The 23,515-nt window shown below is 42.2% G+C and overlaps 1 long non-coding RNA gene across 7 annotated transcripts in view; it reads left to right on the forward strand.

Moving 5' to 3' along the window:
* Positions 1-23,515, forward strand: part of LOC137521583 (uncharacterized) — a 296,776-nt gene that overhangs the window by 148,916 nt on the left and 124,345 nt on the right. For 2 of the 7 annotated variants that reach the window (XR_011022156.1, XR_011022158.1), the window contains exon 7: positions 20,859-20,964. The exons of the other annotated variants lie outside the window; for them this stretch is intronic. This is a non-coding gene — a long non-coding RNA (uncharacterized lncRNA). The remainder of the gene's footprint in view (positions 1-20,858; positions 20,965-23,515) is intronic. 7 annotated transcript variants of the gene reach the window in all.

The following is a 23,515-nucleotide window of genomic DNA, read 5'->3' on the forward strand; positions in this document are numbered from 1 at the left end:
CACCCGCCTACACATTCAGATTGCCCTCAGACCCCCCTTATCAATTCGCCAGTGCAATATTTACATCTGTTCTTCCCTGTAATAACCCACTGATCACCTGTCAATCACCCCTTGTCACTGCCACCCATCAATCACCCCCTGTCAATGCCACCCATCAATCAGCCCCTAACCTGCCCCTTGTGGGCAATCTGATCACCCACCCACACCAATAGATCTCCCGCAGATCCGACGTCCGATCACCTCCCAAGTGCAGTGTTTACATCTGTTCTCTACCCTAAACACCCACTAATTACCCATCAATCACCCCCTGTCACTGCTACCTATCAGATTAGACCCCTATCTGCCCCTAGGGCAATCACCCGCCCACACCCTCAGAACGCCCTCAGACCCCAGCCCTGATCACATCGCCAGTGCATTGCTTGCATCTATTCCCCCCTCTAATCACACCTTGAGACACCCATCAATCACCTCCTGTCACCCCCTAGCACACCTACCCATCAGATCAGGCCCTAATTTGCCCCGTGTGGGCTCCTGATCACTCGGCCAAACCCTCAGATCCCCCTCAGACCCCCTTCCAATCACCTCCCCAGTGCATTGATTGCATCTATTTTCCCCTCTAACCACCCCCTGAGACACCCATCAATCACCTGCTGTCACCCCCCTAGCACTCCTATCCATCAGATCAGGCCCAATACAACCTGTCATCTAAAAGGCCACCCTGCTTATGACCGGTTCCACAAAATTCGCCCCCTCATAGACCACCTGTCATCAAAATTTGCAGATGCTTATACCCCTGAACAGTCATTTTGAGACATTTGGTTTCCAGACTACTCACGGTTTTGGGCCTGTAAAATGCCAGGGCAGTATAGGAACCCCACAAGTGACCCCATTTTAGAAAAAAAGACACCCCAAGGTATTCTGTTAGGTGTATGACAAGTTCATAGAAGATTTTATTTTTTGTCAAAAGCTAGCGGAAATTGATTTTTATTGTTTTTTTTTCACAAAGTGTCATTTTTCACTAACTTGTGACAAAAAAATAAAATCTTCTATGAACTCGCCATACACCTAATGGAATACCTTGGGGTGTCTTCTTTCTAAAATGGGGTCACTTGTGGGGTTCCTATACTGCCCTGGCATTTTAGGGGCCCTAAACCGTGAGGAGTAGTCTAGAAAACAAATGCCTCAAAATGACCTGTGAATAGGACGTTGGGCCCCTTAGCGCACCTAGGCTGCAAAAAAGTGTCACACATGTGGTACCGCCGTACTCAGGAAAAGTAGTATAATGTGTTTTGGGGGTGTATTTTTACACATACCCATGCTGGGTGGGAGAAATCTCTCTGTAAATGGACAATTGTGTGTAAAAAAAATCAAACAATTGTCATTTACAGAGATATTTCTCCCACCCTCAGCATGGGTATGTGTAAAAATACACCCCAAAACACATTATACTACTTCTCCTGAGTACGGCGGTACCACATGTGTGGCACTTTTTTACACCCTAAGTACGCTAAGGGGCCCAAAGTCCAATGAGTACCTTTAGGATTTCACAGGTCATTTTGCGACATTTGGTTTCAAGACTACTCCTCACGGTTTAGGGCCCTTAAAATGACAAAAAAATAAAATCTTCTATGAACTCACCATACTCCTAACAGAATACCTTGGGGTGTCTTCTTTCTAAAATGGGGTCATTAGTGGGGTTCCTATACTGCCCTGGCATTTTAGGGGCCCTAAACGTGAGGAGTAGTCTTGAAACAAAAATGACCTGTGAAATCCTAAAGGTACTCATTGGACTCTGGGCCCCTTAGCGCAGTTAGGGTGCAAAACAGTGCCACACATGTGGTATCGCCGTACTCAGGAGAAGTAGTATAATGTGTTTTGGGGTGTATTTTTACACATACCCATGCTGAGTGGGAGAAATATCTCTGTAAATGGACAATTGTGTGTAAAAAAAAACAAACAATTGTCATTTATAGAGATATTTCTCCCACCCAGCATGGGTATGTGTAAAAATACACCCCAAAACACATTATACTACTTCTCCTGAGTACGGCAATAACACGTGTGGCACTTTTTTGCAGCCTAACTGCGCTAAGGGGCCCAAAGTCCAATGAGCACCTTTAGCCTTTACAGGGGTGCTTACAATTTAGCACCCCCCAAAATGTCAGGACAGCAAACACACCCCACAAATGACCCCATTTTGTAAAGTAGACACTTCAAGGTATTCAGAGAGGGGCATGGTGAGTCCGTGGCAGATTTCCTTTTTTTTCTTGTCGCAAGTTAGAAGAAATGGAAACTTTTTTTTTTTGTCACAAAGTGTCATTTTCCGCTTACTTTTGACAAAAAATAATATCTTCTATGAACTCACTATGCCTCTCAGTGAATACTTTGGGATGTCTTCTTTCCAAAATGGGGTCATTTGGGGGGTATTTATACTATCCTGGAATTCTAGCCCCTCATGAAACATGTCAGGTGGTCAGAAAAGTCAGAGATGCTGGAAAATGGGAAAATTCACTTTCTGCACCATAGTTTGTAAACGCTATAACTTTTACCCAAACCAATAAATATGGGCTGAATGGGTTTTTTTTTAATCAAAAACATGTTTGTCCACATTTTTCGTGCTGCATGTATACAGAAATTTTACTTTATTTGAAAAATGCCAGCACAGAACGTTAAAAAAAATCATTTTTTTACAAAATTCATGTCTTTTTTGATGAATATAATAAAAATCAAATAGCACCAAAAGAAAGCTTTATTAGTGACAAGAAAAGGAGCCAAAATTCATTTAGGTGGTAGGTTGTATGAGCGAGCAATAAACCGTGAAAGCTGCAGTGGTCTGAATGGAAAAAAAGTGCCTGGTCCTTAAGGGGGGGTAAAGCCCACGGACCTCAAGTGGTTAAAGAGTCAATTAAAAAATATCTACTAGGAGAAAACTCAGGAGCATAACTTCATTACATACGGGCCCAGGGCCTAAGTGCAATTTACTTTTTCACCTCAGAAACATTATCTCCTAGGAGATAATTTTCATCTTCTCTGAATAATAACTTTTTAGGAATTTTCCAATTGAAAAAGTACCCTAAAGTTGGTGGAAAAGTACTATCAAATTTATTTTTGAATATTTTATTGCTGGCTTGCGGTTTAAAATGCATTTTATTGATAAGATGTGAAAATATCACCTAGGAGAAAACTCCGGTGAAAAAGTGAATTGTGTATGGGCCCCTGAGTCTTGACATTGCAGAGAGTGAAATAGACAGATATGATGGATAGAAGATTTCCATTTTACTCATATTCAGTTTGCGGTAACAGGATTGTGCACTGTCAGCTGCATAGTTTTGTACTGCGTCATGCATTACAGAGATAGCAAGGAGGTGGCTTACTATGGTACATCAATCCCTACTAGTTTATTTATTTATGATTGGGGAGAAATCAATAATTTGTTGAAATAGTATGCTTTCCACCGATGTAGACCAATATAGCACACTTGTAGGAAATCTTGGTATGATGATGAGAAGCAGAGTATAAGAGGGCAGCCCCACCTTTAAGGAAAATCACAATATTAATTGACTATTGTCATTACTTGTTTTGCAAAATTCTTATAGACTACCATATAGACAAATTCCTAAGTGAAGCCTGAAGTGCATGAGATCATGGCTGTTACATTAACCCCTCGAAATTACCCAGGTGATATAACATTAATTAGTAGCGCACATTATAGTGAGAAGCACCTGCCCTGTCTGCCTATATCACAGTAGGTAACTGAGTATCATGCGCAACAATCTGCATGCGTTACATACAAAAATATGCATATTCAATAAGAGATCAATAGATGTGGACTATAATCTTTATGCTGCTAGAGGCAAAGGCAGGCTAGTGCTCACAAAAAATAACTGAATAGTAAACACCCATACTGCACCTGACCTACCATGTATGGGGCCCCTTGCAAAAAAAGATTGCATGGGGCCCTCTAAGTCCATGGCCCCGGCCCCCAAAAGGGACCAGGCATGCAGCCAGTAAACAAACATCCCCGCCACCTACTCCCGCCATGCAGAGCAACGCGTGTTATATTACTTGCTTCCAGTGCTGCGGGTCTCCTCTGTGCATCACAGTACACTCTGTTGCCATTAATCAGCTCCCTATCACATGACTAATGCGAGTCATGTGATCAGGAGCTCGGAGTATGGGCCTTTGAAGTTGGTTGGCCTTATGCTAACAGTGAGTTGTCCTACCTATGACACCAAAATGACTAGGAACCTTTCTGGTAAAGCTACTCATATGCAGCTTTACTGTCCTGAGTAAAATAAAGGTACCATTTAGCTAGATGAACACTGCTGGCAGAGGATAGAGGTATACCACCTATTCTGGAGTCTAAAGGTGCGTACACACGCACTACCGCCGGCAACGACAAGTCCGCCGGACCTTCCCGCTGGGCGGACGTTCAGCCTACAGTAGTGCGTGTCTACCCACTGCCCACAGCATGTACACTCGCACTACTGTCGGCTGAACGTCCGCCCAGCGGGAGGGTCTGAAAGACCCGTTGTTGCCGGATGTAGTGCGTGTGTACGCACCATTTCTTTTACCCATTTATCTCATATTTATCTCATATTGTCACTGCTCCACACTAGCAAATTTACTGTTGTTATACCCTTAAAACATGATCTGCCTCTCTGTGCCCACCTTGTTTCCAGCGCATGTGTTCAAAGCATTTTGTAGCGTGTAAAAATACACCACTTGGCGAATGTTACTGGAAACCCTAACCCTAATGAATAGATAGCTAAATAAACTTATCAGTAAATCTGTGTGTTGAAGCCAGAATCAACGTCATTCATATCCAGGCCAAATGAGAAGGAAGAAAACACCCTGAGAAATTGCTAAGAGCCCTTTCTGACTAATGGCAGCTCATTGTGAAAATACATAAATAACCACATAAGAGCAGTTCAACGTGTTTCACATCCTTCTGTTTTCTAGCCACGCTTTGGCACCTCTCCTGATATTGTCCACAGTCATTAAGAGCTTGGTAGAAAATGTAATCACATTCTCCTGTTTACTGTTATATCTTTTATATATGTATACACAAAATAACTATCATTAAAGTGAAAATTGACAGAAATCTCATTCCTGTTCATTTACACACTTGGAACTACCTTTGGACTCTGCTACATGGACACCATTGGCATGGTGATTTATTTACTGATTTATCCATTCAGTTAATTTATTTATAAATGTAAACCATGATTCTCCATGTATTGGATTGATGGGAAGTGGAGTATATGAGATTATGGTAATCCTCTTTCAAAAATCAATATCTTGTGTCTGATTACTGGGATGTTGTTCTTTATTTTGGGCTCTTTCCATTTGGAGGCCAAGCAGGATTTGGTTGCCATTGTTGTAAATTAGGCAATTTGATGAATGGGGTAGTTTACTATTCTTCCAGTCAGCTGAGATTTAGAAACCTAATCCCCTTCATTCCTAAAATCACTGTTTAGGTGAGATCTTCTGCTAGGTCGGACCTTTGTCTAGGATCTCGTAGGGTGAGGAGGAGATCTTTGTGCTTTGGGACAAATGCCTGCTTCATGGTAGATCAAGTGGCATTCTGACTGCTTGCAGTATCCTTCAACCCTCTTCCAAAACTCTGCAGACATGTATGTCATTTCCATCCTGAAATGAGGGGCAGAAAAAGTAAAACCTAACTTGTATTTGATACCTTTGTGTTTTCATTGTGCGTCAAACCATTTTCTCTCCTCCCCTCTCCATAGAAACAGTACACCCCACTTGGAAGTTAAGGTTGCAGTAGGGTTGGTATCTGGAAAAAAATTAAATAGTGTGCAAAAGTCCATTTATTACAGTAAATCAACTTAAAGTAAATGAGAACCCCTTAAAAATATTCTATATATTAGTTTTGCCTTTTAAGTTGAATTACTAAAATACATGGACTTTTGCATGATATTATAATTTTTTAGAGTAACAAACATATTTATGTCCTTTTGAAAATTCAGGAAATGTGTACAACTTTCAAAACAGTAAAAAAACAGGTGATAGGTACAGTCTACTGTATTGTGCAGATCCAAATGTTTTACACCATAAGGTTGTTGTTGTTCATACTATGCTGAGTACAAATGCATTGATGTACACCAAGGGCACCCTAAAGACCTGAATTCGCAATTGAATTCGCAGAAACAAAAAACAATTTAAAACTGTGACCTATGTGTTATATTATGGAAGAGGCACATTCATAGGATGGAATAGGGATAATAGTATGGGGGTCAGAAAAGGGAAAAAAGGGATGGACCCATTGAATAGAGCTTTAACCACTTTACCTTCCCCGGCCAAGTATCTACGTCCCTGCAAAACACCACTTTACCACTTTACTCCAGGCTCTCTCTCGCGCTCGTTCTCAGCGCCGATCGTTAGAGGGGAGATTAAAGAATGAGTTCCTGTGTCAATGGTTGCCAGCATCAATGAGATGCCTGCATCATCTTACTTACGGAGTAACGTGTCCATGCATTACTTCCTAATAAGGATGCTAACCAGGCAATGCAAAAGCTAAAACCACTATTACTTTTCTTGTTGATAAATGATCATTCCCCAGTTTACCTGACTCTTATTTGGTACACACACAATTTGGAACACAAAAAGCAAGTTGCATGGCATGCTGGGTTGTCCTTTTTTGCTTCTCTACTTCACCTCAGACTTAACTAATGCAGTTTGATTGGCTGAAGTCTCTTTCCCTCCTGTTTTTCCCTCGCACACCTCTGTTCCTCTCTGATTGGCCAATATTTCTCGTGCGGAGACAATTCACTTTCTATAGTGAAGGGCGGGCAAATCAGGCAGAGGAGAGTAAGGGAGGAAATGACATCAGGGCTGGCTTCAAAATAGCCACAGTTAAAATGGGAAATGCTAAGAAGGATTTTCACTTTTTTTACTATAGAAAAATCACTAAAATCAAAATGTGGACAGTGCAATACTTATGTTATGTAAGTAGAGCAAGTATTTATCTACTTACATATTTGTTTTTTTTCTGAGATAGTATGGCTGACAGCTCCTCTTTAATACAAATACCCACACTTACATTAAAATTAACTCCTTCCTTCCCACACTCGTCCATAGTACCCCAGTACATTTTTTACATTAATAAACAACCTGACAATGAAAAATAAATATTTACCTTACTTTATTTTTTAAATGATGGGCTTGTAATTAGTGATGGAAAAAATATCACCTTATTCATATCACTGCATTATTTGCGTATAAGCGACTGTTTATTTTAATTCATGCCATCCAGACCAGACTTTGATATAGTGACCCATTCTATCTTGTGAGGTTAGAGGGATCTTTTTTTATTTATCTTATTTTCTCAATTCTAAATCCCGTACACATGGGAGGGGGATTTAGTAAATATAGTCCACTATGCATTACATTCATTCATGTAGCTCCTAACACTGTAACGATTCTCTGATTATGCGCTAGCAAATGAGATTCATCAGTGTTCCATGCCAGAAAACAGTTACATTCAGTTACTGTCAAATTTTGATTTGGTAAAAACTGAGGCTATTGAGCAGTGTGTGTCGCTGTGTAGATTTTCAGTGTACATGGATCATGTGCCAACTACAAGTCTTTGCTGTTTAGTGACCATTTGCCACAGGCCTTTGAATCACTCCAAATTTCAGGCTAGAAAGTATGGTGAGAGGTGCTTTAAATATTGTTTGCAGTATTGACGTAGAGCTTTTGTATACTGGAATTACTGGAATAATGCACTCAGATACAGTATATTGAAGCTGAACTACAGAACTATAGAAAACACCTTTTCAGGCTTCATTCACATTATGCACATTACTGAGTAGAGGTAGCCCCAACTTATGAACTTTTAAATTTGTCATTTGTTTTTTTTATCACAAAACCTTGTAGTTTTTCAGAAACTCAATTTTTAAAGAAATTCAAAGAAAAAATATTTTTTAATCCGGTAAAATGACATTGTGATGCAGTACACAGAGGGCACAGGAGGACAGTGGGTGACATAGTTGGGGGACTGAGGAGGACACTGAAGGCAAGGCGGAACAGAGGTGACACAAAGATGAACACTGGGAGGTACAGAGGACAGAGATGGAGCAGTGTTTCAACTTAGGGACAGATTCAGGTTAAGAACAAACTGGCAGTCCTGATCTCGTTTGTTAACCTGGAACTACCTGTATGTTGTAGTATTCAACATCCACATAGGACTCCACCTTTGTCAAGCACTTAACAAAGGGCGCTTGGCCCAACACGTTGTGCTGTTAGATATGCTGTATCACCGCATATGCATCAATACAATATACTGAATATTCACCTTCAAGAATCGAGTCCTATGTGGATGTTGCATACTACTGGGTACTTTTGTGAGGCTTGTTGTACCTCACCTCACTGGACTCCCTGCATCAAACTGGCATAATCCTGTGGCCAGCAGACGCCTCTAGCTTACTACCTGTATGTTAACATGTTTTTATATGCATTACTGTGCATGCTAATGTATACGTTTAACTGATGGCAATACATCCATGACATGCATTTCAATTACATCATTTTTGATCATGCGTGAAGTGAACAGTGCACTAGGGCAACAGTGATACTGCATAGCACCCCTGGCTTCTTTCTTGTTGGCAAGTAAATGCTTCAAGAGTGTGTCTTATTCAATATGTGGTGTACATGAAATGGCAAAATATGGTCAATTCCATTTTATTTTATTTCTAATTTATCTTTTTTTGCTGAGCAGACAAAATGGATCAATATCTCCTTTTTGGGTTATGCCCAGCTATGTGATGTGGTCAGACATGCATCCAAGTATGTGCCTGTACATCCCATTCCTGGGGGCCTGGATTCCTGCTGATTATCTATACCTCTGCACCTGGTTGGGAACCTTATTTTGGTGTCTTTCATAGTGATTGTGGATTATTGTTTGTCTTCCCATTGGTCCAGGCTTGTTAACCAAGAGAGGCAATGGTAGGAGCAAAAGGGTTCATAAAACATAGCTAGTTTAGGTATGCCTATAGCTGTACACTGCATGATGTAACAACACAAGTCATATGTAGTAGCCATGTGCTCAGCACATTGCTTTGGGATGGCTGATCTCTGTGACCCTGTGCCTCCCATATATTGCTAAGAACATTAAAGTATAATTTCATGCTACATTCCTCTCTCATAGCGCATTGAGATTTGTGCTTTACAAACTACATGCACAGCATGGTGACATTATATGTCATGGCTGGTTTAATAAAGCAAGCTCTAGCAGTTGGCTTTCTTAGTAAAATAGTCTCACGGTTGTCTTTTCCCTCTTTCTAACATCATCTACTAATGTGTTTGTTGTAATGTGTGGAATTAAGAGTATAGGAGTAGATGATTGTCTCATCCTGAAGATCTACCCTGTGCCTACTGAGTTACAGAAGCCATGAAGCCAAAGTACATATTTATCTATAGCTCCGTCACATTTTTTTTTAAATATGGTCAATATATGTCGCTTCCATTCTAGGCTTCCTAACACAAAAATATATCATTGCTGCATTAATTAGTACGGCTCGGAACATGGCCGGCCTTTAACCTGAGCGACCAGAGCGGTCGCTCAGGGCGCCGGCTTCCAGGGGGGCGCCCCTGCCATTCTGACCGCATATCTACCTGGCTGCGCCGCGGCATGTGGGCTCCGGCCGGTCCGCCTTCCGTGGTAGCTCCGCCCTGGTGCCGCTGGGGGTGATGGAGGAGAAGAGCAGGAAAGGAAACTGCTGCTGTGGCACTGCCTCTTGCGGAGTGTGGGGGCCAGTACCTCCACCCCTCGCAAATGTGATTGCCAATTGGATCATGGCTCAGCCTGCTTCAGTGACAGTGGGAGATGCAGGCTGCCCCGGAGAAGCACGCAGCACGTGTGGCGAGTGAGAGAGTTGTCACTCCTTTCCAAGTCCTGACTCCTGGCCATCTTCTCCTCATCTCCTGTTCCCAGCAACACTGGCACTGTGACTGCAAGTCTGCACAGACAGTATACTGTATTACAGAGAAGCCTGGCAAAAAAATAATCTGCCTACATGTGTGTGAGCGAAGAGGATGAATTGGGGGGGGCATCAAAATCAGGTTTCACTCAGGGCGCTGTGAAACCTAAGGCCGACCCTGGCTCGGAAAATATTGCATGTTTCTTCTTCTATTCCGAGCCTCAGTATATTTCACTTTAAAAATTCATCCTCACATTTCCAGCAGAGTTGATCCAGGGATATTATCTGATTGTCACCTGGAGTTAAAAGAAGGATTTTTTTCCCCCTTAGAGGCTGGGAGCACACTTGTCTGTGCAGAAAAGCAACAGTTTTCTGTCATTTTTTTTGTTTTTTACATTCACATCTAAATAATGAAAAAATGCATTATTAGATTTTTTTTCCCCTTTTCTTTTCAAAAATACATTACAAACACATACAGTACGAATCGCATACATTTTTGATTTTCTATGCAGGAAATAGGAAACTGATGTGCAATTAAAATGTACAGAAAATTGCAAATTCCCAAAAATTTTGATTTTTGTGCAGCCCATATACTTTCATCATATGTGAATTTGCATGCGTTTTCCACTCTGGGGCACAACACAAACAATTCTACTAACTATGGTCCCTGCCTCAAGGTTAATTGGCTGAGCCTTGAAAGGGTTTTTTTCCCTCTCTTGGATCAACTGGTATATGTAAGGCCCGTTTTACACTTAAACGGACCCTGAGCAGTGATTAAAAAATGAAATTGGGACTTACCTGGGGATTCCTCCAGCCCCCCATAGCCCGCGAGGTCCCTCAGTGTCCTCTGGTTACCCTCCGTGGTCCTGCTGGCGGCTCCGGGAGGTGCGTGATTTTGACAAAAGTCGTGCATGCGCAGTACAGGGACCTGGCTGTCCATCACCAGTTGCCTTATCATGCTCCTCGCCCTAAGGGTCCTGAGAATGCGCGGTACTGTCTTTCTTGCACCGCGCATGCGCAGGACCCTTAGGGCGACATGCGTGATGACACCACAGGAGATGGACGGACGAGTCTCTCTACTGCGCATGTGCGACTTTTGCCAAAATCACACACCTCCCGGAGCTGCCAGCAGAACCACGGAGGGGACCTAGAGGACGCTGAGAGACCTTGCGGGCTACAGGGGGCTGGAAGAAGCCCCAGGTAAGTCCCGATTTCATTTTTTAATTAATGCTCAGGGTCCCTTTAATGCTTAATCCCTTTAATCAGTTGCTCTCAGTTATAACTGAAAGAAAACTGATTTTCAAAGTAATGCCCATGTTTTCCTATGGCTCAGCTACCACTATATACGTTTTAACTGAAAACTTTTTCACACTGCACTGGTATGGAGAAAAAAAACGTGTACCAACGCATACTAACGCACACTCATGCACACCAACGCATGAAGTGTAAAAGGGCTCTAGGGTGAAGGGCACAAATGCACCTGATTTCTTTTTTTGGCTGAACTTGATAGACCAATGTCTTTTATTTCAATTAAACTATGTAACTACACAATGAAGGTATCATGTTTAATCTGTTACATCTGTAACAATTTCCTCCTGTTTTGCTCATTCATTACTTAAATTAATTTGTAATGAAGTTAAAAAGATGAAAAATGATTTGCCCAACACTCATTGCTTATTCCACCATTTTTTTTGCCATGTACAAACATGCAGGTGAAAGGAACACTCCTATTGATGACCATTTTACACAGTGACCCATAACATAACTGAATGCCATGGATGTCTCATTTTCTGTAACACTGGTTACCAGATGTTCAATTTACTCCTCCTAGAGAGAATACATCTTTCTCCAGCTCTTTCTTCACATTCAGGCAGGCTCATAGTTTAGTCCTTGTATACGGGAGAGCACATCACCATGAAGTAGAATGCAAAAGTCAAAAATAATCTTAGTATAAATAATAGTAGAAGTATTTCCTGAATCAATGAAAAGTGCATGTACCGTATTATAGTGGTATTCAGCAAATAGATTGACACTTGTTTGTAAGCTACTTTTAAAAATCACCTTGGCCCTTTAGGATCAACAAATTCAAAAAGTAGTGATCAGTGATTTGATTACCATCCATAATTACCATCACTTAAAGTGACCCTGTGGTGAGAGGGATATGGAGACAACCATATTTAGTTCCTTTTACACAATGCTGATTGCCTGACTTCCCTGCTGATCCACTATCTCCAATACTTTAAAGGGAACCTGAAGCGAGGGAAAATTATTTAAAATAAACACATGACGTTGCTGCAAATGAATAATACATACTAACCTCACAGTCAGTTCCTCTCAGAAGCTCACCATTTTCTTCTTACAGTGATCCCTTCCAGTTCTGACAATATTTTGTCAGAACTGAAATATACCAGTTACTGTCAGTTATATATCAGCAGCTGTCAGTTACAACTGAATGTGCAAGGTAATGTCCATGTTTCCCTATGGCTCAAGTGGGCAATATGACAATTTAAAGAGGAGCTGTCAGCCATACTATCTCAGAAAAAAACCCCACATATATAAGTAAATAAATACTTGCTCTACTTACATAACATTATGATTCCTGTGAATGTTATAAAGGAAAAGTAGAGAATCCTGTTCTAGACAGTTTCCATATTTACTGTGGCTATTTTGAAGCCAGCCCTGATGTAATATCCGCCCTTAGTCTCCTCTGCCTGATTTGCCTGCCCTGCACTATAGAAAGTGCATTGTTTTAGCCTGAGACATTTTGGCCAATCAGAGAGGAACAGAGGTGTGGGAGGGGAAAACAGGAAAGAAAAAGACTTCAGCCAATCAGGCTGCATTAGTTAAGTCTGAGGGGAAGTAGAGAAGCAAAAAAAGACAACACAGCATGCCCTGCAACTTCTCTTTTGTGTACCAAATTTTCTGTGTACCAAATAAGAGTCATGTCAACTGGGGAATGATAATTAATCAACAAGAAAAGTAATAGTGATTTTAACTTTTGGATCGCCTGGTTAGCACCCTTGAAACTTGTTTACCAGATAAAAATAAAGAATTGATTTTTGATTTTATGCCCAACAGTTACTCTTTAACAGTGTGCTGACCAGGAAGCTGTTAGGGGGTAATGGCTATTTTTAAAATGAAGGACGGAGAATTCCATTGATCACTGTAATGATCGCTGCTGCAGCAGCTATTACTGGAAGTATTAGTGCTGCAGCTCAGGCAGTTCTGATCTATTTCCATGCAAGTTGCATAGCTTTGTCTGTCTTTCCCTGCTGTCAGCTTGTGACTGATTATCATTCACCTGTGTGGGAATCTGCATGTCTGCTCCCATTGGATGACCTCAGTATAAAGATCTGCTTCCTGCAGGGTTTCCTTGGGTTTTTCATAGCTTCAGCTTAAGCCTGCCTTGCTGTCGCTTTAGCCCCCGATCGTGTTTCTTGTTATAAAGATACTTTGCTGGTCTTTGCATCATATATTGGTTCATTGCCAATATATATGCATACCAGCACGTTTATTATTTTCCTTGTATTTGTGTTACGTTAATACATCAGTGTCGCTGATGTATACGTACATGAACTGTTTATATCCTGTGTGCAGTTAGTCAGCTTTCCAGCACGTTTTGGTAGGTTGCGCGTACCGTGACCACCCGTGCTGAGGTAGTTACCCTGCTTCTGGTTCTGTTTGTGGATTGCGTTCATCTCTGCGAAGAGATAACGAATCCTTCTGAATCCTGTCCTGTTACTGTTTGTGGATTGCGTTCATCTCTGCGAAGAGATAACGAATCCTTCTAAATCCTGTTCTGTTACCGTTTGTGGATTGCGTTCATCTCTGCGAAGAGATAGCGAATCCTTCTGAGTCCTGTTCCCTGTATTACTCCAGTCCTAGTCAGCGTTCCTGCTTATGTCATATATCGGTTCATTGCCGATATATACATATGTTAGTCAGAAGTTACAAATAGTTTCATTGATAGCTGTAATTGTAATACGCTAGGAAAACATACTTATTGTATATTTATCTGTGTTACGTTCATCTATCTTAATCCTGCTATTTTCTGACTATCCTGTCCTGTCTTTGTGAGGCACGCCATCGCCGCATCGCATTGGCTGCCTCATTCCAGTCTGTCTGGTTTTGGACGCTTGCTGTCGCTAAGTAGCCGCTAGCTAGCAAGCGTTCATTCTGTCTACCTGTCCTGATCTCCTCAGTTCTGGTTTATGCGCTCAGCGCTACTTTGCGCTGAGACGTTATAACGAAAGCATTGTTTGTGGCTGTCAGATCTGCACCGGCTCTGTGCGCCACAATCTCCTATTGGAGTCAGTCCTCCCCTCCACTATACTAGGGATAGCCTGTTTCCTTGTGCTAGTGTGTGTACCTCCTCCACGCCAGCTCATGCGTTGCATGCTGACTGTGGAGAATACACCACCAAGCCTTACATTATGAAAACCCCATTACCAATCCCCATTGTGGGGGGGATTCCCAGAAAGTATGAGACTGTTAATTATGGTTCCTGTTCCTTTAAGAAATTTGAAGAACTTAGCTCTGAAACAGAAAATGAGTTTTTCTCTGAATGTGCCAGGTTCCTGACCAATCCTGATCTCCAAGCGACTCCTGTTTCAACCTGGGCACTCCAACTAAGTTATATTTTGTTTAAAGGGGAATTATTCCAGTGGGCATTTGATGTTCTCAATCATTCCGATTTGAAAGAGAGACCACTGGAATTTCTAGCGTTTGTGATCCATAACTGGTTGCGCATAGATCCATTGCCTTTTCCTCTTAATGAACTCCTGGCAGCAGGCCAATCAGCTGCTCCTTCAATTGCTTGCAAGAATGAGCAGCAAGCAGAAAGTGTTACTGATAATTTTCCTGCAGCTTTGAATAAATCACCAAAAACCGCAAGGTCAAAGGCAAAACGCAAACGTTCTAAGAAACGTGTCCAATCTGCAGAATCGTTATCCTTAGCGACTGAGACCTATAATGAGATTCTGCCATTAACAGATAATGAAATGCAATTGTCTTTCAGGGGAGTTAAATGGACTTATGAAACTACTAATGAACTTTCCTCCCTGGCTAGGGAAAATAAAGATTTTTGTTTAAAAGAATTGTCTGAGTATGATTATGATGAGATATTACAGAGTATTGAACAAATCAACTTATTTGTGAACCAAGGGAAGTTTGCATACACTACAGTTCAACACTTGCTACAGGTATTGGAGATTCTTAAGAATAAGGAATCTGCCAATCACCTGCTAATTAACCCTATACATGTGCCTGCCACAATCATATCTGCAAACCATGATCTGCCTGTTAAGTATGCTTGGAATCCTCCATTTGAGAAAGGAGAGATGGAAGCTCCGGTCAATGAATGGAAGAATGATTCAAGTTCATTTTGTCAATTTTACAGTGCAAAAAGTGAATTGGTATTGAATGCATGCATTAAGTCTGCCTATAACCTAATAAAAACTGGTGTGTGTGAGTATGACTTTGTGGCTCCATTGATTGATGTGTGGGAACTGATTTTGGATGATTTTTTTGTGACTCCGAATTCGCAAATTTGGCGTTCTGACCCGCCTGCTTCAGCACCTTTGGCTGATTCAGCAGGTGATTCGGAGCTCTTTTTGTGTGAAATTGAAGTTCCTGCAATTCCACCCTGTACCATGGATAACTCAGTGTTACTTCCCAGTAAAACAGAAGCCACTGATACATTCTTAACCTTGCCCTGCGCAAATTTCTCAGCAGAGAATCCAGAGGTCCTGCTGACTTCCGAGTCCAGCCTAGCCAGTACTCATGACTCTTTGTTTAGTGAAACAGACACCAGAAAAATCTTGCCTGTCTCTGCAAACACTTCTGCAGAAATTACCTGTGTTAATAAAGTTCAACTCCTGTCTGATCCAGCAGATGCGCAAACATTGTGTCTTGATCTTCCTGTTTCTACACCTCGCTCTAGTTTCGTGAATAGCTCAGAGCATCTGCTATGTGAACCTGAAATCGCAGAATTATTACCTTGTTCAGAAAATTTTCCAATAAATTTGCCCTGTACCATGAATTGTGCAGTAAATCTCTCCAATGAAACTCAGGTCACAGAATCATTATGCTGTCCAGCAGGTGCTTCCATGGTTTTGCCCTGCAATATGGACTGTTCAGTGATCCTGTCCAGTGAAGCTGTGGTCGCAGAGTCTTATGCTTCACCCAGTATTTTGGATACTTTAAACCCTCTAGCAGAGGAGGCTGAAGCACTGCTTACCTCAGTTGGTGTTGCAGTAATATTCACTTGTCTAGCAGCTGTTTTGGAATTACAGTCTGCTCTAATAAAACTTGATGAATTTCTGCCCAGCAAAGCAGAAGTCATTAAAATATTGTCCTCGTCAGCAAGTGTGTCAGATACCTTGCCCTGTACACAGTCTGATTTAACCAATGTTGTTGAGTCCCTCTCCAGTGTTGTAACAGCCGAGGAACTCCAGCCCTGTCCTCTGAATGTTTCAGAAGTCTTGCCCTGTAACATGGATAATTCTGATTCTCTGGTCAAAATAATAGAAATCTCAGAATTTCAGTCCGGTCCGATGAGTGTTCCTGAAACCCAGCCCTGTATCCTGAAAGATTCTAGTTCTCTGGCCGCTGTGGCAGAGGTTCCAGAGTCCCCTTCCTGTCCAGGGAATTCCTCAGTTTTGCCTAGTCCAGTGGGGGCTGCTGCAATACTGACTTGTTCTGCAGCGCCTCATGAGCTCCAATCCAGTGTATTAAATGAGTCTCTGTCCAGTCCAGAGGTAGTTGTGGAGTCCCTATCTGGTTCAGTGCATACATCAGAAGATTTGTCCTGTTTTGTTGGTGCCCCTGAATCTGATTTGTTACTGACTTTGCTGGAATCAGCGACATCTAAGTCTGATCCAGCATTCTCGTGTAAAAGTCCAGTGGTTGCGAAGTTTAGTCATGATGATTTTTTTTTGGCCAGTCCTGGTTTTGGTCCTGTCTTGGCTGACCCTGAGGCTCACAGTTCCTTGACATGCCCAGAGGTTTCTCTTGTGCCGGTGTGCCCAGATGTTCTTTGTGTGCCAGAATGCCCAAGTGTGTCTAAGGTGTTAGCGTGCTCTGATGCTTCCTTAGTGGGAACACGTTCTGATGTTGCCAGTCTGCCTGCATGCCCAGAGATGGTTCTGGTCCCTGAAAGCCCTGATATTGATGTTTGTCCTTGTGGCCCTGACTCGGGAATTGCCCTAGGTTCCATAGGGGTTCTTGATAGTTCTCCATGTGAGCCTAAGGGGCGTTCTGACATATGGGGATCTCTTTGGAGCTTCAAGGTGTTCTGGGAGGTCTCTGAGAAAACCTGTCCTGGTACCTTGGACTGGTTCAACAGTGGGTTTTGTGTTGGTAAAGACAGTACCGGTGGGCATTGCAAAGGCTTTGGCGTTTCTGAACGGTTCCTGGAAGGCGGTGGGTATCGCTCAGGGAATTTCGGAGGGCTTTCTTCTGGAAATCATGGTTCTGATGGGTGTCACACTGGGGCTTGTGGTACTGATGGGCGTGGTTCTGTAGGTTCTGGTTCTGATGGGTCCAGTCTTGTGGGGACTGATTCTGGAATTCGGTCTTGCCGGGCTGTCCCGGTCATCATGAATTATCAGTCAGACTGTTTTGTTGGGAATTTCGGTTTTGAAAAGCGTCTGGAATCCGCTTTTAAAGGCGGGGGTACTGTAATGATCGCTGCTGCAGCAGCTATTACTGGAAGTATTAGTGCTGCAGCTCAGGCAGTTCTGATCTATTTCCATGCAAGTTGCATAGCTTTGTCTGTCTTTCCCTGCTGTCAGCTTGTGACTGATTATCATTCACCTGTGTGGGAATCTGCATGTCTGCTCCCATTGGATGACCTCAGTATAAAGATCTGCTTCCTGCAGGGTTTCCTTGGGTTTTTCATAGCTTCAGCTTAAGCCTGCCTTGCTGTCGCTTTAGCCCCCGATCGTGTTTCTTGTTATAAAGATACTTTGCTGGTCTTTGCATCATATATTGGTTCATTGCCAATATATATGCATACCAGCACGTTTATTATTTTCCTTGTATTTGTGTTACGTTAATACATCAGTGTCGCTGATGTATACGTACATGAACTGTTTATATCCTGTGTGCAGTTAGTCAGCTTTCCAGCACGTTTTGGTAGGTTGCGCGTACCGTGACCACCCGTGCTGAGGTAGTTACCCTGCTTCTGGTTCTGTTTGTGGATTGCGTTCATCTCTGCGAAGAGATAACGAATCCTTCTGAATCCTGTCCTGTTACTGTTTGTGGATTGCGTTCATCTCTGCGAAGAGATAACGAATCCTTCTGAATCCTGTTCTGTTACCGTTTGTGGATTGCGTTCATCTCTGCGAAGAGATAGCGAATCCTTCTGAGTCCTGTTCCCTGTATTACTCCAGTCCTAGTCAGCGTTCCTGCTTATGTCATATATCGGTTCATTGCCGATATATACATATGTTAGTCAGAAGTTACAAATAGTTTCATTGATAGCTGTAATTGTAATACGCTAGGAAAACATACTTATTGTATATTTATCTGTGTTACGTTCATCTATCTTAATCCTGCTATTTTCTGACTATCCTGTCCTGTCTTTGTGAGGCACGCCATCGCCGCATCGCATTGGCTGCCTCATTCCAGTCTGTCTGGTTTTGGACGCTTGCTGTCGCTAAGTAGCCGCTAGCTAGCAAGCGTTCATTCTGTCTACCTGTCCTGATCTCCTCAGTTCTGGTTTATGCGCTCAGCGCTACTTTGCGCTGAGACGTTATAACGAAAGCATTGTTTGTGGCTGTCAGATCTGCACCGGCTCTGTGCGCCACAATCTCCTATTGGAGTCAGTCCTCCCCTCCACTATACTAGGGATAGCCTGTTTCCTTGTGCTAGTGTGTGTACCTCCTCCACGCCAGCTCATGCGTTGCATGCTGACTGTGGAGAATACACCACCAAGCCTTACAATCACAGTGGACAAATGGGACGCAGGAGAGGAGAAAGAGATTGAGAAGTAGACTACACAGGAGGTAAGTATGACCTGTGTATGGTTATTTTTACTTTTTATTTTCAGTTCAGGTTCTCTTTAAAGCGGTATCGTCACCATAAAAATTAAATTTCAACAGCAACTGGTCTGAGTGTATTAAGTGATAAAGATGCTTTTCCTGCATTCAAAACTTTTTCTGCTGTTATGGTTTGGCGTTATCACATACTTAAAGAAAACCTGAACTAAAAATTAAAAGTCAAAATAAGCATACACAATTCATACTTACCTTCCATGTAGTCTACTCCTCAGTGTCTTTCTCCTGTTCCACGTCCTGTTTGTTCACTGTGATCAAGGGAATTTTCCGTCCTCCATTTTGAAAATGGCCATTACCCATAAGAGCATTCTGGTCAGCACACAGTTAAACTGTAACATTGCCCACTTGAGCCATAGGGAAACATGGACATTACCTGGTACATCAGTTTTCCTCTCAGCTATAACTGACAGCAACTGATATTTTACTGACAGCAACTGATATATTTCAAATCTGACAAAATATTGTCAGAACTGGAAGGGATTATTGTCAGAAGAAAATGGTGAGCTTCTGAGAGGAACTGATGGCAAGGTAACAATGCAATGTTCATTTGAAGTTACCTCATGTGTTTATTTTAAATATTTTTACTCAGTACAGGTTCTCCTTAAGGAGCACTGGCTCTTTAGTAGTCGGTGCCAAAGAATTGCATGCTGGGGGTTCTTTTTATCTATAATCTATTCCTCCTCTTCCCTTTATTTCCCTGCCAGCTGCTTATCTGAAACCTAATCCCCTACTCATTTGTGTTTACAGGCAAGGCTGAGGCGACTCAGCGATTGGAGGAGACAAGAAAAAAAAAATAAAGGGCAGAAATGACATCACGAGTTAGCCTTAACTGTGGGCAAAAGACATGGCCCCCACCAGGAACAGAATTCTCGTAATTTACTATATAACATTCACTGAAATCAAAACGTGGACAGTATAATACATGTGTTATGCAAGTAGCTCAAGTATTTATCTACTTATATATGTGTTTTTTTTCCCTGGCATAGTATGGCTGATCCTACTGAGAGGTTAGGCCCCGTTTACACTTAATCAGTTGCTCTCAGTTATAACTGAAAGGTCAACTGATTTTCAAAGTAATGCTCATGTTTTCTATGACACCTTTCACACTTAACACGTTTTAACTGAGACATTTTTCACAATGCACTGCTATGGAGAAGAAAAAAAAACGCGTACCAACTGATTTAGTGTAAACGGGGCCTAATACACACTTTACCCTGCTCCACTCGTCAGCAGTTTCAGATTACCGATCAAGCAACCCAAAAAGGGTCCACCTTTTGGTACCTTCCTGATCTCCATGAGACCAGTTTTGCCAGCCTTTCAATTTTTTATTTATTTATTTTTTTTACTGCCAAAGATCAAGAATTTATTGACAAAGGACATTGTTTACTGACATCTACGAAAAAAGTGAATCGCATTTGTTTGCCATTAAGTTATGCTACCACTGGTCAAATTTTGACATGTAGTGGCATTACACAGTCAGCAAATACCATTCGCATCTGAGCATGGCCACAGCCACAGCCACACTCAGATATGACTGAGGGGGCCACCTCTTCACCACCGGTACTGAGTCCTAGCAAGTGCCCGGCCAGTGCATGGGAGCACTAACCATTAACAAGTGATATTGTTACTTGTAGGTTCGCAAGATTTGTAAATTCACAAGATTTTTGTCAAACTTCCAATCAGTCTTACGAAACTAGCATTATAATGGAGACTCAATTAGACAAAACGTCTAATCGATCATAAAATTAAAGTAAATGTTCTTTTGTCAATAATAAATCAATCTTGGTAAAGGTAGCTACACACTATAGAATTTTTTTTAATTGCAATCGATAATCACATCTTTCTATTGATATTAAAGGACAACTGAACTGAGAGCTGGGACCATGGCACATGCAACAATCAAAACTTTTCTTCATCACTGATTGGAGATGAGGTGTGCCTCTACTTTCTTTTCCTGTGCCAAGGTGGGTGGGACTGAATTATATTAAAGTACTGGGTAAGGGTTTCTGGGATGCACCATGGTGACATACATTTAGTGTAGCTGTCAGTGTACAGTAGTGTAGTGTAGCTGCCAGCAAGATATTGCACATAGTTAAAATGCTGGTAATTTTCTATTATGAATATTCAACTATTTGTTTCCCTATCTCCTAACACTAACCCTCCACCTTCTCCTCACATAGGATATGGTTATCTATGCGCCTAACACTATTCATATCTACACCCCTAACTCTAATCACCTCTCCCTAGAATACCTGTATACACCTAACACTAAAGATAGTCCTATCTCCACACCTAACACTAACATCCCTCTCCATGTTTAACACTACCCTCCCACTACCATATTGCCTGAGTTCATCCACACTGTGTAGCTGAAGTCATAGGCGATCCATGAGCACACGCCCAAAATAAGCATCTTGGTGCTCCGGAGCTAAACCTTTGCTAAATCTACAGAAGTGAGCTGAAATAATCTTTTCTAGCTATGGGTAATGGGAGGCGCAGTGTTGTTCTGTGGCTAAGAGGTCCCAGGAATGTGTGGTGATATTGTGTGTGCGTGGAGTTTTGAAGGGTATATCTGTAGGTAAAGTGAGGATGTAACAGTGCACCAAAGATCATATATAAGTAACAAGAACCCCACACTTAAACAATCAAGTCCATATTGACTCTGAAAAGGACAACTGTAGTGAGCAGAATATGGTGGCTGCCATATTTATTTTAAACAATACCAGTTGCCCGGCAGCTCTGCTGGTCTATTTGGCTGCAGTAGTATCTGAATCACACCAAAAACAAGCATGCAGCCAATCTTGTCAGATCTGACAATAATGTCAAAAACACCTGATATTCTGCATGCTTGTTCAGGGTCTATGGCTAAAAGTATTAGCGGCCAAGGATCAGCAGGTCTGCCAGGCAACTAGTATTGCTTAAATGGAAATAAATATTTCTCTCACTACAGTTGTCCTTTAAGGGCTGAAATCAACTAAAATATTGATTGGCAATGACAGTTCTCTTTTGTCAATCGTAAAATAATCATGCTAACATTAGTAAAATGGCGGTTCATGATTGATGTAAGATCGACTGTTTAAGATTGCTTACATGTAAAACTATATGATTGCCCTGGGTACTTTCTCATTGTTGCCTTCACAGTTGGGTTTGCGAAAATCTTGCTAAACAAGATTGGGGCTGATTCACTGCAAGACCAATCTTGTCAATTTCACTTGCTCCTCCCTACTACCGCATACACACATCAAATATGCCTAGCCGATTTATCATTATTCCATTAGAATTAGATTTGGTAGTTATTGACTGCTATCACAGCAAGCTTAATTTTGCTAGGTTTCACCAGAAATCCATTAAAGGGGCACTATGGCGAAAAAATTTAAAATATGTGCGAACATGTACAAAAGGGAAGTACATTTTTTCCAGAGTAAAATAAGCCATAAATTACTTTTCTCCTATGTTGTTGTCACTTACAGTAGGCAGTAGAAATCTGACTGAAGCGACAGGTTTTGGACTAGTCCATCTCTTCATTGGGGATTCTTAGGGTTTTATTTATTTTCAAAAGCACTTAGTGAATGGCAGTTGCTCTGTCCAACTGCCAAACAACTGTGTAGCGAGCAGGGAAGCTGGCTAGCATCATTGTTTAAATCCTTTTTAGGGAATATCTTTATAAAGAATAAAAGCCTTGCTGAGAATCCCCTATATAGAGATGGACTAGTCCAAATGCTGTCGCTTCTGCCAGATATCTACTACCTACTGTAAGTGACAGCAACATAGGAGAAAAGTAATTTATGGCTCATTTTACTCTGGAAAAAAACGTACTTCTTCTTTGTCTATGTTTGCACATATTTTAAATTTTAAAGAGGAACTGTAATGGCAAAACGTCCCCTGGGGGGTACTCACCTCAGGTGGGGGAAGCCCCCGGATCCTAATGAGGCTTCCCACGCCGTCCTGCGTCCCTCGGGGGTCTCGCTGCAGCCCTCCGTACAGCCGTGACGTAATATTTACCTTCCTGGCTCCTGCGCAGGCGCTCTGATGGCTGTCGGCTCCGAAGTAGGCGGAAATACCCGATCGCCGTCGGGTCCGCTCTACTGCGCAGGCGCAAGTCTCCGGCGCCTGCGCAGTAGAGCGGACCCGACGGAGATCGGGTATTTCCATCTATTTCCGAGCCGAATGCAGCCACAGCGCCCCCGCTGGAGCCAGCAAAGGTAAATATTGAAATTACAGTCGGGCCTGTCGCCGGCTGTTCAGAGGGCTGCAGCGAGACCCCCGTGGGACGCAGGACGGCAGGGGAAGCCTCATTAGGATCCGGAGGCTTCCCCCACCCGAGGTGAGTACCCCCCAGGGGATCTTTTTAAAGTTACAGAGTCTCTTTAAAATGTTTCGCTATAGTGCCCCTTTAAGCTTCAATGAAGCTGATTGCTCTGTACTGCTAAATGCAGGGCAACACTATGGGCCATCAATCCCCCACCACTCCTGTCCTGCCCCCATCCCACAGAGTTTTTATGTTGTCAGATCAGA

The sequence above is a fragment of the Hyperolius riggenbachi genome, chromosome 1 (assembly GCF_040937935.1).
Source record: "Hyperolius riggenbachi isolate aHypRig1 chromosome 1, aHypRig1.pri, whole genome shotgun sequence".
NCBI lineage: Eukaryota > Metazoa > Chordata > Amphibia > Anura > Hyperoliidae > Hyperolius > Hyperolius riggenbachi.